The 18,056-nt window shown below is 30.4% G+C and overlaps 1 pseudogene; it reads right to left on the bottom strand.

The window, feature by feature from the left end:
- Positions 1–18,056, bottom strand: part of LOC117168049 — a 118,412-nt pseudogene that overhangs the window by 35,821 nt on the left and 64,535 nt on the right.

Below are 18,056 nucleotides of genomic sequence, written 5' to 3' on the forward strand. Positions count from 1 at the left end.
ATCTGAGCTCGTTCTTCGTCCATGGAACTACTCCAAATGAATAGAGTAGTACCGGGACGGCAAGGATGTTCGTTGCAGATACTTCGTTCCTCGCCGACAGTTTGGAAGACCAAATCTGTCTGATGAGACGTTTGTATCTGCTTCGGAAAGTATCCTTTATAGATGTCACATCCTGAATGCGGCTCTGTGGCACGTCCAGGTATGTATAAGTCTCTCCAGCGCAAAGGTGTCGTATGGCGCTTCTATCAACGAGCTCAGGATCTTCAGGGATGCCATTAAGTTTTCCTCGCTGCATCTTTGCAGACACATCTATCGATGAGCAGGTTCTCCCGACATCCGGCTATGCCTTTCTTTGAGCCTCGTTGTTCATACATTTCTTGCCACACAGGTTCAATTGCCCGAACAATCCTATCATTTAGGATAGCTGTGAATAATTCGTTTAGTACAATTTTTTTCATTCAAATGAAAATGGACGTTTATTAAACAATGATTTTATTTAAAATCTGTTTATCCAAATTCATAAAAATATTTATTTGATTCAAACAAATTCAAACGCGCCGCTAGGCGTGCTAAATCGTTGCCGGCGGTTTCGAATAGACTAACCTAGAATCTAAATCAATTGATCATGTGATTTATTTGATGGCATTCGTATTTTTTCAGTGTTGTATTATTCTAAAGGTTCTGATTTACTATAAAACGATAAATTAATTGAAAAATGGACGCAATATCTCTAGTTTAGGAACTACTTGAAGTTTAGGGTTGTTACCTTGGATATAATTGAAGGTTTCGGATGTAAGTCTTTTTCAATACTAACCTCCTTTCTTTTTAATGATGATTTATGAAATCCATTATGTTCTTTTCTATTATAATTATCACTGTATACTTAAAAGCAGGAACACATATAAACATTCAATTTATATTTCTAACTCTGGTTTATTTCTCATTATTCTAATTTATGATTGTTGAATACAGAAAGGAGAAGCAACAGAGTTAAAAATTAACCAGAATTAAGCATTCGGATTGAATAAGTGTTTCTGCTTTTACATATACAATCGTATTGATTATTATTAATAAACATATTATCGAGCTTATACATTATTCTTATAAAGATAGCTCAATTTTGAGATTAAGTGTAAAAAGAAAAGATTTACTTCACTTAAACAAAATCTGTAATTAATTTAAAAAATATATATTCAATGTAAACAAGAACTTCACTTATTTTAAACAAGAAATTTATATAAATAAACCAAACATTTATTTGAACTAAACAATTAAGGACAAATAAAAAACTTAATTGATACTAGCAATAAACATATTATCGAGCTTATACATTATTTATAATACATTTTAAAAATATATATTCAATGTAAGCAAGAGTACTTAATTTAAACAAGAGATTTATTAAAAATAACTAAAAATTTATTTGAATTAAGCAAATAAGGACAAATAAAAAATCTACTTGAATCAAATAAACGTTTGTTTAATCTCATCTAAAAGAAGTAATTTGTTTGATTTCAACAAACATTTTTCTCACTGACGGTTAAACTATATATGCTTGCCTAGTAATGAATAATAGCGTATTAACCGCAATAAGCATAATAGAGATTATTGTATTTTCATGTGTACGATTTTGCAACAATAAAGAACAATTTTTGGGTTTAAATCAAATATTTATTGATATTTATTTAACTATTTCTCTCGACAAGATATCACTAATGTGATATTTATTCTGAGTAGAATGAATTTGACCGTTTATGATTTTGAATTTTCAAATTTGGGGCGCACTCGAATATTCATTAGTTACGTTCTTAAGAGAGTTAAAAAAGATGATGATTGTTTATACTCTTGTCTTATCATTGACTGGAAGCGCTTCTAATGTGTCCCCTAAGGGTTTACATTTTTCTTACACCTTCTCTATTCCTTTACACACCCTCCACACACTTACTTGGTGGTGGAAGGGGGACCTACAGTTTAAGGTGGGTTCCGAACCACCAAGAGCAACAGCCTTAAGTACTTAGAGAAAACCTTTTTCTCTAGAGGTACCGGTCCCACGACTCTCCGGAGATGAACAACTCCCTTGCTAGGCTAGTGTTCACCGCATGGGCCACCGAGACTCTTCCAGAGTGCGAAGCGGGAATCGAACCCGCAAGCCGAAGGAGTGGGTCCAAAGCCTACGCTTTAGTCCCCACGACCATCGTTCCACTCTCTTATCATTGACTGTTATTTTCAATTTTATTGGTGAATATAACAATATAATATATCTATAATTATAAGATTATGTTTATTTTAAGCTAGACGAAAAGTCTAATTTGTATACGCCTATATTGCCCAAGAATTTATGTTGAAGTACAAATGAAGTAATTCCTAAAAGTCAAGGAATCTCAGGGAAAACCTGATAGAGTTAGGGAATATTCGAAAAACTGAAATTAACTTTAGTATTATGCTTGAGAGTCGAAACTATTTGGTAGAGAATGACTCTCTTTTAGTTGGGGAATCAAACTATTTTATTCAAAATCCATATTTTTTTGTTGAATTCGAATATGTTTTGTAAAAAATTAAAATCCTTTTTGGTTAAAATATGAAATTTCACATTTTTTGGTTCAAATTTAATTATTTTATTGAAAATTGTGTTTTATAGTTGGAAATTAATTGATTTAAGTGAAAATTTAACTCTTACTTGTTTGGTCAACATTTATCTTCTTTAGTTAAAAATTCAAATATTTAGTTTAAAATTCCTGTATTTCATTGAAAATTCGAATCTGTGGGAGAATATTTAAGCTTCTTGGTGACTAATTCCTTTTTTTGGTTGAAAATTTCTCGAAAAATTAAAACATTTGGTTGCAAATTAATGCACTTTATTAAAAACTCGTGTATTTTGGTAGAAAATTCATGTTAGTGGTTGAAAATGGTTATTCTTGGTTAAAAATTATACTACTTCTTCTAAAATTTACCTTGATTTGGCTGAAATTACGTTCTTTATTGAAAATTCAACTATTTGTTGAAAGTCCCTCTTTTTTTGGTAAAGAGTACTCTCATTTGTTGAAACTTAATCTTTTTTATTGAAAATTAATTTCAATTGATACAAATTTTAATATTTTCTTAAAAATTAGTTTCTTTTTTGACTGAAAATTTATTTTACTTATTGCAAATTTTAGTAAATAATTTCTTGTAGAAACTTTACTTTTTAAGTTGAATATTTATGTATTTGGCTTAATTAATAAATTAAATAAATTAATGGATTTTTTTTAGTTGAAGATTCATCATTTTAGTTTAAAATTCACTTCAACCAATCCATTTTTTGTTGAAAATTTACCTTTTTTGGTAGGAATGTAATTTTTTCGATAAACATATTCTTTTCTGTAGAACATTGAACTATTCTATTCTTTGTTAAGGATGCATTTCTTTGGTTGGAAAACAAAAATTCAGATGAAAATTAATTTTTTTTAAATAGAAAATTTATCTTTTGTGTGAAAAATTTCATTATTTGGTAAATAATACATATTTTTACTTGTTTTGTTTAAAATTTACTTTTCCAACTACAAAAATTAAATTATTTTAGTTTTAGTCTCTAAATTTATCTTTTTCAGTAGAAAATTTATATATTTAATTTGAACTGTTTCTTTTTTGGTAGAAAATTCATCTTTTGGGTTTAAAATTGGACTGTTTGTTTGAAAATTCTGTTTTTGGTTGAAAATTGATCTTTTTCAGATGAAAATTAATATATTTGGTTGAAAATGGGTTTTTCTTGGTTAAAAAACGAATCTTTTGCATTGAAAATTCAACTAAAAATGTTGACTTCTTTTATCATTTGAATTTAGAGCACTTTCTAATTTAAAGTGATACATTTTTCCGCGAAATAGAAATAATGCAATTCTTATTAATAAAGATAGAAAACACGATTATTTAAATCCTAATTCAAAATGCTTATAAATGCTCATAAAATTCTTAAAGCACATAAAGGTCGAGCACTCTGGGGTACGGCACTCTATCCTGTGTTCCGTCGCACTAATTGATGCGCGGTAGTAGAAGGATCACTCGACAAGAGAAACAGGGTTCTGAACAAACCTGTCAGATCGTGGATGAAATTTACCCCCACCATACCTACCGTTTGGGAACCGCAAAACAGAAGGTGCATGATTACCTCTGTGAGTTCGTGTGTAAGCCGAAAATGCCCGATTCGACTTCAGTTCTCTGCTGTACAATGATTGCCGATCTGAAAGCTTCGGAAGACTTCGGTGGTCTTCTATTGACATCTCCATCCCCATTTGAAAGAAATTTAAGCAATTGGGGATTTGGATGTTTCGCGTGATTCTTAATTTCATGCATGCGTCGATTTTCAGCATGCATGCATGAAATTAAGAATCACGCGAAACATCCAAATCGCCAATTTCTTAAATTTCTTTCAAATGGGGATCGAGATATTAATAGAACACTAACGAATTTTTCCGAAGCTTTCAAAATCATATTTTGAATATTTCAAAGCACTTTAGAATTTTTTTAAATAACCCTGCTAAAGTTGTTAAAATTCTTTGAAATTCCTTTAAATTATACAAATAAGTTGAAAATTCCTTTAGATCTTTCAAAACATCCTCAAATATATAAAATCCTGAAAAATCTTTTGAAATCTTAAAAATTGTTTAAAGCTCTCGAAAACATCTTAAAATTTTTAAAATACCCTGAAATATTTCAAATCCTTAAAAATATCACACTAAATTATTAAAATAATTTGAAAATTACTTGAAATCTATTAAAATATCCTAAAATATATATCAAATCCTTTAAAATATCATATTAAATAACTGCAATCAATTGAAAATTCCTTGGAATCCTTTAAAATTCTCCCAAATTTTGAAAATCCTTTAGAATCTTTTGAAATACCTACAACTTTTTTTAAAGATTTCTAAATTACTTTAGAATGTTTTAAATTAACCCTTCTAAAATTTTTTTAACTCTATCAAATTCCTTAAAATGAGAAAAATAAGTTGAAAATTCCGTGACATTGTTTAAAACCTCCTGAAGTATGGAAGTTTATTTATAAAAAATGAATAATCATAAGTAAATTGAAAGCGATTTTAAAAGGTGCCAAGGAATTTTCAATTTTTGACAGTAATTTAATATGAGATTTTAAAGGATTTGAAATATTTCAGGTTATTTTTAAAATTTCAAGGAATTTTTAAGAGCTTTTAAAAACTTTTAAAGATTTTAAGAGATTTGTAAGGATTTTAAATATTTGAGGATGTTTTAAAAGATGTCAAGGAATTTTCAACTGATTTGTATAATTTAAGAGAATTTCAAAGAGTTAAACAAATTTTAGAAGGGTTACTTAAAAAAATTTCAAAGTACTTAGAAATCTTAAAAAAAAGTTCTAGGCATTTAAAAAAATGTAAAGGATTTGAAAAATTTTAGAGAATTTTAAATGATTCCAGGGAATTTTCAATTGATTACACTAATTTAATATGATATTTTAAAGGATTTGGTATATATTTTAGGACATTTTAATAGATCTCAAGTAATTTTCAAATGATTTAAATCATTTAGTATGAGATTTTAAAGGATTTGAAATATTTCAGGGTATTTTTAAATTTTTAAGATGTTTTCAAGAGCTTTGAAAGATATCAAGGTCTTTCAAACCATTTTGAAGGTTTCGAAATCTTTGAGAGTATTTTTTTTATAAGGTTCTAACGAATTTTCAATTTTTGACAGTAATTTAATATGAGACTTTAAAGGATTTGATATATCTTAGGATATTTTAATAGATTCCAAGCCATTTTCAATTTATTTCAATAATTTAGTATGAAATTTTAAAGGATTTGAAATCGTTGAAGGTATTTTTAAAATTGGAAGGAATTTCTAAGAGTTTTTTAAAATTTCAGAAGATTTTAAAGGATTACAAACTTTTTAGGATATTTTAGAACATTCCAAGGAATTTTCAATTAATTTCAATAATTGAGAGCGATTTGAAATAATTTTAACGATTTTTTTTTTCATATTTTCGGGTTGAAAGTGGAACTTCTTTTTTGAAAATTTGCTTTTTTTGGGTTGATGATTCAGCAATTAGTTGGATAAATTTGTTTTCTGAAAATTGAACTATTTTGTAGAAAATTCATTCTATTTTTGGTCAAAAATTAATTTTTTTATAACCACAAATTTAACTATTCAATGTTTCATTGAAAAATGATCTTTTCTAGTTGAAAATTTTTGTATTCTATTGAATACTCGTCTTTCTTGGTAGAAAATTAATCTTTTTTGTCAAAAATTTAACTGTGATTAAACATTAATTTTCTGTACAGAAAATTAGTCTTGATGGAAAATAAATTTCTTTTGAGCAAAATTCATGTATTTGATTAAAAATGCCATTTTAGTACACAATTTAGCTTTTTGAATGAAAATTTAACTTTTTGTATAAAAATTTTACTATCATGTGAAAAACAATTAAATTTTTTTTAAATTACACACGAACTCACAGTGGTAATCATGCACCTTCTGTTTTGCGGCTCCCAAACGATAGGTATGGTGGGGGTAAATTTCATCTACGATCTGGCAGGACTGGTTCTGAATCTTTTCGTATCAGGAATCGGTAGATCCACTTCACTTATAGTTTCCGGGGACTCCACAAGGGCGCGCTGATTCCCCAGTGGGCACAAAATTTGGCGACGTCTTTAAGTAAAGTTGTCGTAAAGATGTCGCAACGATGTCGTACAGTCGCCAAACTTTGTGCCCACTGGGTCAGCAGTTAGACCCCTCTTAAATACATTGAATGCCGTAACCATGGATGATAGTATCGAGCATATTCTCATGTTAGACAGAATTTCTGCGAGCACTTAAACTCTTTAGAACACTGGTAAATTAAGACACGGCATATTCTTCTCTTTTGGAAAGAGGAGGATCTAACTGTATCCAACCTTATATCATCTACCCGAACTGCCATGTTGATTACTATCACATTGGCAAGCACATCTCTTCTATCCAATTTTTTAATCAAAATCTCTGGGGTTCTTTGTGAGAAGGTACCTAGGGCAAACATCACTCAATGCCTTTAAACTTGCCTCTAAAGATCGTTACAACGGGTTCATGATACACCAAAATACGATTATATATTCTAAGAAAAATTAATCATTTTGTTTCTTGTTGCAGACCTGAGTTCACAATTTGAATGTTTACCTAACCGTCAACCAATTCCGGGTATTTCTCGTTCCGGCACTTCTCCTCCTCCTGCTCCTGTGATAAACATTCTTCAGAAAGAGAGCCTCATCTTCGTGTCATGTCCAGGTCGCCTCCTGGCAGGAATGATTCTTCAATAATACATGGATTTGATTTCGGAGAACTAAGATTTATTTTCTTTATTCCTAAAATCAACCCGCACCAGCAATTTGAAATTCGAAGATACACTTTTGCTCCCGATACGCCACTCCAAGTGCGCGGAATTCATAAAATCCGTACACCCATGCCAATCGAAGAGCCAAAAGTAATAACAACATCCACCGGTGACATTGTTGCAATATTGGAAACTAATACAACTCTTCGTGGAATATATAATCACGAAGGAAACCGGGTGGGCATAAACATGGGAAATGGCACGGTTTTCTTATTGTCCCCAGAATTAATTAAAGAAACTCCAATTAGCAGAGGTCAGCCAATTCCAAAGAATTTTAAAATAATAAACATTAGCGACATTTCTCCACACCACTAATTCAGTTGAAAAAAATTGCAACATAAAATATTATATTTTTCGAACTGTCTACCGTTACGAAAGGCGATTATGTAACTCGATGACTTCCACTACTACTTTTTCATGTTCAAAATAATTTTTAAGAGTAGCTTTTTGAGTTTAATTTGAATTGAATTTTGGACGAAAAATGTCAAATGCGTATAAAATTGGCTTTAAATTATTTTAAATTTTAGACAAATTTTTAAACTTTGTGTATGCATTTTGGACATCTTTTGGTATCTCGTATTTGATGATTTATTTCTTATCACATTAGTACATCCAATCTATATTAGAGTTATAATGTCCGAATACAGTTAAAATGAAATGTGAATATGTCAGATTGATTTATTCTTCGCGATTATCCTCAATTTTATTTGTGAATATTATCATATTAAATTTAATCTGTATTCTATCCCAATTGTTATTTTCTTCCAAAATTTATTTGTGTTTTTTCGAAATTACTACGAATTTATTTTTAATTTATACCGAGAGAATTACAAACACGTATTTCATAAAAAATGTAATTGAATTAAAAAAATAACTGAATATAAAGAGAATGCTGAGGTTTATGAATATAAAAAAAACCATTTTTTTGAAAGAATTTGGGAAGGTTGCAAAAACATAAAAAAAATTGTTAAAATTCCTGTGAAAATTTAAAAAGATTTTTCGTTTTAAAAAATTGATTTGAAGAGAAAATTAAAAAAACATTTCAAATGATTTCGTAAAACTTCGAAAAAAATGTAGAAGTTCTTAAAGACAAATTTTTTTTCATTTTTAAGAATAAAAAATTTTCGAATTTATATTCCAGTGAGTTTGAAAGATATTTATAAGTTTCAAATAAATTAAAAAATAATAATAATTTTTAACATTTTGAAATTTTTCAGAGAATAAACAAATTTTCCTACGACTTTTAGGAAATTTTTTTATGCTTTTTTATGAAAAATTAATTTAAAGTTTTTCAAATCATTTAAAATGAATTCATTATTCGGTGAAAAAGTAACTGGAGGATTGTAAGGATTATTTTTTAAGATTTTTTTTTCCAAATTTATAAAACAGAGACTGCAATTTCTTTTTTTTGCAGCATTAAACAAATAATTGTAGGACAAATTCGAGTAAGTTTAAAAAATATTTAGAAGTTTTAGGAAGAGTCAAACATAATATGAAACTTGGAGAGATTTTAATAAATGCACAGCAGAATATAGATTTTTGAATATTTAGAACAACAAATTTAGAAGTATTTTTTGAACTTTGAAAGGTTTCGGGAGAATAAACAAATTTGTCAAAGATTTCTGATAAAATTAAAAATTACTTTTCATTTTAAAACTTAATTTAAAAAGAGTGTTAACAATTTTGTTTAAAGTTTCAAGAGATTTCCAAAATTGTCGAAAAAAATATAAAAGAATTGAGGGAAATTTTTTTAATTTTTCGGAATTTAAAAAATTCTAAAAAAAATTCGAATTAGTTTAGAAGATATTATTAGGAAGTTTTGAAGAAAATTTAAACCTGATTTATAATTCGAAAAGACATAACATTTTTACAAAACAAAATGTAGATTTTAGAAGGGATTGAAATACAAATTTGAAGTTTCTAAAGGATTTTGAAAGGTCTCAAGGTAATAAAAAATGTTTCTTAAGATTCCCGGCAATCGTTAAAATTATATTCATTCGAAAAAATCAATTCTAAGATTTCGAAGAAAAATTTCAAAGTTTTTTGGTAATTTTGACAGGTTCAAAGAAAGTAAGTACTTGCCTTAATTAGGAATTAATTATTCATTTATTTAACAAATTAATTATTGAAAGTAGAATTAATTTTCCCCATTATTTTTTTTTCGAAAGTCTCTTTTATTATGACAGTTATAATTTTTCCGATATTATTATTATTATATCATTTAGACATGAGGCGATATGATTGGTAACAAGTGAATGCACGAGAAGTTGCGTTTAGAATATGTTTCGAAAACGAACAAGTCCAATCAAAAAAATCTTTCCGAATCTCTTAAAATCCCTAACAATATATTAGAAACCATTATGACATTCAGATATCGTTTCCAATTCCGTTTAATCTTTTGGAAACTTACGAAATCCTATAAAATCCATGAAAATACTTTGGAATCTTTGGAAATTTGTTTAAATTCTTAAATATTCCGTAAAATTATTCAAGCTTCTATATACATCTTACAATCCTTTGAAACTTTTTTAAATTTCTTGAGGTCTCGTAAAATCCCTAAAAAGCTTTGAAAACCTCTAAAATTCATTTAAAAATGTGTAATTTTTTCAAATAATTTTAAATCATTGTAAAATGTAAATTCTGTGAAATTTAATTGAAATGTTTCTCTGATGCTTTTCAAAAATATAAATCTTATATAAAAGTGATAATCTCAGAAAATAATTATTATGAAACTTAAATATTTTAGATGAACAAGCTTAGACGCAATGATAAAGACTTTATATAAAGTCCAAATTGACATAGACGTTTCGAAACTTTTACAACTTTTCTCATCATATGAAATAGTAATTATTGATGTTTAAGTAAAATAAATTTGATAAGTTAAACAAGCGACAAAAAATTGCATTTCGTATGCTTGTAAAAGAAGTAAGAATCCGAGACATTTTTTCAAGTAAGACGTCCAAGAAATCTATAATTTATGGGTTCTTTGGGAAAACTTTCTGCGGAAACTTTTTTCCGAAACTAAATTAAAATTGTGAAGCTTGAAATTTTTCTCAAATGAAACTTAATTTTGTAAAATCCCATGTTACAAGCGTGCCCGAATGGGTTCCAGTTCGCATAAGAAATTTGACTCACATGACTGCACACTATTGATGATAACTATTTAATCTGACGCTACTTGTCGCCAATTTCATTCATATAATCTAATAAAGCACTAGAATATTCATTAGCTACACTGTTAATATAAATATTCATTAAAACAATAATCTGTTTTTTCTCTAATAAGAAAAGATGTGGACTTTCTATATTGTGGCCTTATCATTCGCAGTTTTCCTCAATTCTATTGGTAAATATAATACTATAATACATCTATAATTTTGAGTATATTTTATTTAAAGATATATAGAAGGGTATAGATATATAGAAGATAATTTCCGATGTTTAACCTTGCCGGGATAATCTTTCGCCTTATAATCGCTCCATTTTTATTCGAAATGTAGCTAGAATAACGACGTCAGCGCTATCTACCATCGTTTAATTTCATTAAATTGGAGAGAAATGGGACTCCCATCTGTCAGTTGCTTTTTTCTAAGTGGTATTACATAAATAAGTTCTAATTCGTCTAAAATAGTCTGATCTATTTCGGAGAAGGTTTATCAGTGAGAGCAATATTTTATTCGCATTTTCTGTTGCTGATTCTACATGTTTTACCGAAATTTTCTCACTTCCGTGTGACGAAGTAGACAGGATCATAATTATTGTCCTCACCTCGGCGAAACTTTCGCCGAAATACGTTTAATTTTTAACCACTGCAAGACTTACCAGCAACAAATTTTAACGTTTGTTTTTTCTTTGTTTTAATAGTTTGAGGTTTTTCTGTGAGAAGTTTCGCAGGGCAAAAGTGTCTAAATAGCTTCAAGCTTGCCTCATAATATTGCCGCAAGGGATTCATCATACATCATCATATGATTATCTACTATAAGCAAAATTTAATCCTCCGTTTTTTGTTGCAGAATTGATTTCACAGTTTGAATGTTCACCCAATGGTGACCCTATTCCTGCTGTTCCTCTTTCCAGGCCATCTTTTTTCATGACCAAGTTCATTCTCCTAAACGATCTGTGTCTACTGATAAATCACCTCTTCGTGCCAGGTCCAGGTCTCCTCATGCCAGACCTGCTCCTCCTGTAGAGCCTGCTCTTCGTGATAGGTTCACACCTAACAGTACCATGTCCAGCCCTTCTCGTGTCTGGCACCCTCCTTCTTTCTTATTTGGATATAGACTTAAAGAAATGGGACTTCTCCGGCTTGTTCCCAACATTAATTTCCAACGGCGATTTGAAATTCAAAGATACAATTTTCCTGATGATAAACCAATTCAAATGGGCGGAGTAGGACGTCACAACTTTAAGCCCATGCCAACCGAAGAACGATTTGCTTTAACAACAGCCACTGGCGTCGTCGTTGCAATAATGGAAAGTAATACAATTCTTCGGGGAAAATATAATTACGACGGATACCGGGTGGGCATATACATGGAAAGCGGCAGGGTTTTCGAATTGACCTCAGAATTAGCCAGTACAAATAAAGAGTGTATTATGCATTTCAAGGTTTCAATCTCTTGCCACCTAAAAATTGGTATTTTTGATATCAAAATATTCCTGGCATTCCTTCAGAATAAAAAAAAAATACTGCAATTATTCCATGACCTTCTACCGGCAATTTTAAAGTAGAATCATAATTGCAGGCCTCACAGTCTATGGGTTATAATATTGGGAACAAAGGGTACTTTTTGTGATATTCATAGTGCCATAGGGTTTTGTGAGATCAATCGCGCAGATAAATTAATAAGAATTAAGGCTTAATTAAGAAAAATTCTAATTTTTGAAACCATACTGATTTATAGCAAAAAAAGAAAGAATTTAAATGAATTAGAAATTACTTTTAAAATTCCGTTGATTTCAGTAAAACTTGAGTGCATTGAGCGGAATTTGAGGCAGCTGAGAACAATTCGATGAAATTCAGAAGAAATTAAGCTGAATTTAAAAAGCAATCAAGTGAATTGGAAACAATTAAAATATATGAAAAAATTTATTGAGTGGAGAAAGTTTGAAATGAGTTTAGAAAAACTAAAAAGAATCCACAAGAATATGATGAAGTGCATACGAATTTAAGGTGAGTTTTAAGGACTTAAATACGAATTTAAAAAAAAACCTTTTTAAAAATCCATTGTATTGAGTAGAATTGAGTGAATTTAGAATAATTCAAAAGAATTCAGGATATATTTATACGAATTTAGGGCAAATTCCAAATGAATTGAAAAAAATATTTGAAAGCCTCTCCAAATCTTTGAAAGATTACTATTTTCGAACCAAAAAAGTGACTTAAGCCCAAAAAATGATTGAAAAGAATTTAAATGACTCAAAAATAATTGGAAAAATCCCAAAAAAGTATTAAAACCTTTGGAAATCCCGTGAAACTGTAATTGCAGATACTTTGAAAATAAAACGATCTTAATTTTGTAATGATATGGAGTTTACTTGCTTTTCAATTTGAAATTTAAACTTGGATGCTTTCCAAAAATTCCAATTCAGCAAAACTCTCAAAACATATAAAATCCTTCAAAATTGTTCAAAATCTCTTGAAAGCTTTTAAAGTTCTCAAAAATGTCCAGAAATTACAAAAATTTCAAATCTTTTGATAATTTCATCAAATGAATGATAAAAATTTAAATCAATTCCAAAGAATGCATATGAATTCGGGATAAAAAATACTATTAAATCTCATGAATTTATAGGAGATCTATTAATATTTATTGAAATCCTGTAAAATTTATTAAAATATATTGAGAGTATTAAAAACCCTTGAAATAGTTGAAATTCTCAGAAAAGTTATAAAATACAGTGAAACCTTTTTAAATATCTTAAAACCTTATAGATCCTGTAAAATCGTTTAATATCTTTCAATAATCTAGAAAATACTTTATCCTAAAATATTTCAAACGCTTTAAATTTCTTAAAATTTATTAAATTAATAATTCCATGGGATATTTTACAATTCCGTAAAATATTAAATTAAAAGGACAATTCAGAAATAGCCCGCGTAGAAATTCAATGAGGGATCCATTCGGGCCGATCGGGCGCTGGTAGGAGAAACTAGCCGGGATCCGGGTAAAAACGCCACCGAAAGCTGGACGGAACCCTGCTTCAATACCGGCGGGGGCCCGTTTGGGTAATCCGGCCACGTAGCGGTTAAAAAAAGGCGCTTCAGGCGTGAAATTGGTAACTTGTTTTGTCTTTTAAGACTCATTGTAAAAAATACAGTGTACTCTAAAAGTCAAATTAGGTTAACCATATAATTGGCCAATAAGAAACCAGGACCTTCAAACATAAATTGTCGTTCCTGGAAATTCTGAGCTTGAGTCAACTTCAAAGGTCGAGACGACAAGAAAACGATAGGACATCAGGAGGATCCCCGGATCACTTTCACCTGGTAAGTCGACCGGGTCGGTTGAATAATGTTAAATAGTTGTTTTTCATTATAAAAGTAAAATATGGTCTATGCAGTTTGTGGTATTTCGGTGTGTCCTTATATAGATTAAATTTAACTGATAGTTCCTGTGTCGTTCATTCAGTGGGCACGCCCATATGCTTTTTTAAGGAAAACTCATTCTGAGGGGAGACTACCTAAAAGAAAAAGATATAAGAGGAGGAGATTTGGCTGCTTTTGGCAGTACCATCTATCATCATATCGTCTTTATAGAATCAGATCGAGTAATTCCATATTTTAATAGATTGATTGTTAGTAACGAATAATTGCCCAGCAAACAAGTTCTGTTACTGTTTCAGATTAAAAATGAACTGTGTTCTGTAACATTTGTTAAAAGATGGTGACATAACTGTTCTAGAACAAAAAGGTAACATTTTTCTAGAACACTGTAATAAAATTGTGACCGAACTGCTCTAGGACAAAAAAGATAAGAGTGCTCTAGAACACTGTGACAAAATTTTGGGAGAACTGTTCTCGAACTATGTGACAGCACTGTTCTGTAACAGTTGCTATGGAATTCTTCAATAACAAATTGATCACAGACGTTCTATAATATTTGTTTCAAGTTTGTTCTAGATCTGTGCTGAAATAGTGTTCTAGAACTGTGTCATAATATTGTTATATCTAAGTTCTAGAACCCTCTAGCATGTGTGTTATAGAAAAGATTAGGGACACAGATTAATAACTGTTTTAGTACAATTGTTATGTTATTGTTCTAGATTTGACCAATCACAGACGTTCTATAGCTTTTGTTCTAATTTTGTTCCAGAACAGTTTGGTTGTCACAGCGTTCTAGATCGGTTACAGATTTGCTATATAGCATTTGTAATTGAGTTCTATAACTGTTCTAGAAATGTTGCAGATCGATTTTCACGGCGCACCGTTCTCAATCTGTTACAGATTTGTTATACAACATTTGTACTTGAGTTCTAGAATTATTGTAGAAATGTTAAGGATCGGTTGTCACAGCTTTCTCGATCTGTTACAGATTTGTTATACAACATTTGCAATAAAGTTCTAGAATTGTTCTCGAAATGTTACAGATCGGTTGTCACAGAGTTCTAGATCTGTTACAGAATTCACACATAAGACTGGTAACCGAGTTCTAGAGTTGTTCTATAAATGTTACAGATCGTATTTCACAGCGTTCTAGAACTGTTGCAGAATTATTCTAGCATATGGGGGATAACTTAGTTACTCGCAGGTTCGTAACCTGTTACTAATCTGTTGTAGGACAAGTTATTTTGTGTTCTGAAACGGTTACAGGTCTGTTTTGTAACCATGTTTTCTGGGTAGGAGAGCGATATCAAAGGCGGAATTTTATAAAATAATTTTATCAGAATGTGCGCAGAGTGAAAATTTTTGAATAGTTGTTGAATTAAAAATAAGTCATATTACCCGATTCTAAAATTCTTTTGATCATCAAGCTATATAAAAAGAAAAACTTCCCTGAGATCTTTTGTAATAAATTTTTATTTTTGTGAATTTAATTTTGGAAATTATTTGCTTGTAAAGGTTCTGGAAAAGAAACAAGATGTCAATACCTCGATCCCCACCCGGTAGGTAAAACCAGTCACCTCAAACAATTCTGGCGACGAAATTGGAGTAGAATTTCAACCACTGATGATAGAATCTCTTAGAAATTATTTTATTTTTAAAATGCAATATGGCTCCTCGTTTGAGGTGCCAAACTGAAAATTACTGGGTGTTTACGCAGACGCGCGATGTGGAAGGTGCCATACATGGCGGAAAATTTGATAGTCTACAGACCAAACATTGTCTGAAAATAGAGAAACTTATACAAATTGTAAAATTTCTGTTACAAAAAAAAATGCTAACTTTGTTTCAATTGCCACTGTCAATGGATTATTTTACTTTGGCATACCTGGGATGTATTACTTTTAGTAAAATACATCACCTGGATTTTTCAGCCTTAAAAAAGTTTAAGTTTCTAGCAGGCCTAATTCAAAAATGTATTTGTTAGTTTCGGTCAAAGATATGGTTGATGAATTTCTCTGAATGTGTATATACGTGACAAAAATATATTTTCATACTGACGATCACTACTAATCAGGAAGCTCAACGTGACGAGAGTGGTCAAAATGAATGTGAAAATATCCAAGGAAAATCCAAAAGCAGAACTCGTCACTATAAACACAAACCAAGAAGAAGTGTGTAAGTCCTGGAATTTGTCGAATTCTTGTTTGAGAATATCTTGTGCCCCAAACGCTCTGATTGTCGTGAGTCCATTCAGAGTTGCATTCAGATGAGTGAATACTGGAGATCGAGCTAAAAAAAGAAAAATAATCATAATCAGAACCGAGCAGATCTTTTTTCTCCGACATGTACAGTGTGCATACAAAAAAACTAGACAAAATGGCTTCTCCAATTGGTCTCTCTTTTCATCTTAAAATATTCGTCGAATGTCATCCCAATAAAAAAGATAAAGTTGCTTGCATACATTCGTAGGTTTGGACGAGCGATATTAATTATTTAATGGAAAAAAGTGATATTAACCAAACTTTGATTATAATTCGGCAATTCTTAATTGTTTGCAAAATTAAGAAGAACGATTGCATTCCTTGAAAACAATTGTAACGAATCGAAAATATTTTCTAAGTTTTTCATAACAGCTTTAATGAATTATTTCACTAATATTATGGCAAATTTAAGTTACTACTATTTCCATTTTAAAAAATCGTTTAATTGCTTATTTTTACTCATCTCGTTGAAATAAACATTTTTTCTCATTGTGCAAAATGTTTCTGTCAATTATTTTCAGTAAACACAAAATTTTGCGATCTTTAAAAACAATTGACTTAAATTCAAACATTTCTTCAATTTTGTTATACAAACTGCAATAAATTTTTTAAAATATCAATTGAAAATTTGGACAATAATTCAGTATTTGCGCGCTCTCAAAGAAATTCGTGTAATCAGCATTGCATCCAAAAACAACGCACTTATACCCCATTATTCCTATTAATCATAAAAAAATCTTAATAAATTTTTAGCCTAAAAGCCTTGAAGCTTAATCATAAAGCAAAAACATTAGAAAAATTCCGTTTTTAAATTAAAAAAGCACAAAATTTCACATTTAGGGTACTTTCCCTATGCCTTTGAATAATTGTCGGCCGAAAAGTACAGCCAGCGCCGCCTTCGGTCGCGGTCAACATTTCTGTTAAAGTTCCGGAATCGGACTCGAGGTTCGAATTTCGATTCTTCCATTCCCAAAAAATGTTGATTCCGTTAATCGAAGAATTAACGGTAGGAATCGATTCTAGATTACGATTCCAATGATTTCCTCATCTTAAAAACCCCCATTATTTAAAATTTAATTAGAATTCATTAATTTCAATTCAGATTAACAATAATAATAATAATAATAATAATAATTAATAATCAATTGAACACCAAAATTAAAGCTCGCCGCGACTATTTTATTAGAAAAGCAAAAGAGTCAAAGAGATATGGATGTACGTTGATGCAAATGGATTACTAATAAGTAGAAACCTGACGCAAGATGCGACATCCCAGTGGGCACAAAATTCAGCGACGTTTTTACGTCATCGTTACATCTTTACGACAATCTTACGACATCCTATGTCCGTGTCGTTAAGGTGTCTTTACGATATCATAAAAACGTTGTGCGATCTAACGATGTCTTTACGATATCTTAGATACCGTAACGACACGTCGTCGAATTTTGTGGCCACTGGCATGCGATCGGTCGCACTGGGAGCAAGCGTAAAAAGAAAGATTCGACGCTCGAGAATCGAATCTATTTTCGATACGACCACGGGGCTGATGGCAGAAGATAGAATACACCAAATTTAACCTGAATTCGTTCTGGCGTTATATCTATCTAACTTTTTTTTTTACTGGGATACTTTCATTTGAACTTGGTTTGTGCAAACTTTTAAATATTTCAGAATTAAATATGCAAAATAAAGCAAAAAACTTACTCATTCCCTCCAAACGTTTAACGTTCTTGCTGGTTCTGAGGTACACTTTCCGAATCCAATAAAATAGGGAACCTAGTATCACAATCGGAATCACATACAAATAATTGACAATACAGGTGACGATCAGAGTACCACACATCATCATGACAATTTGACCAGCATCGAGTGT

The sequence above is a fragment of the Belonocnema kinseyi genome, chromosome 2 (genome assembly GCF_010883055.1).
Source record: "Belonocnema kinseyi isolate 2016_QV_RU_SX_M_011 chromosome 2, B_treatae_v1, whole genome shotgun sequence".
Classification (NCBI taxonomy): Eukaryota; Metazoa; Arthropoda; class Insecta; order Hymenoptera; family Cynipidae; genus Belonocnema; species Belonocnema kinseyi.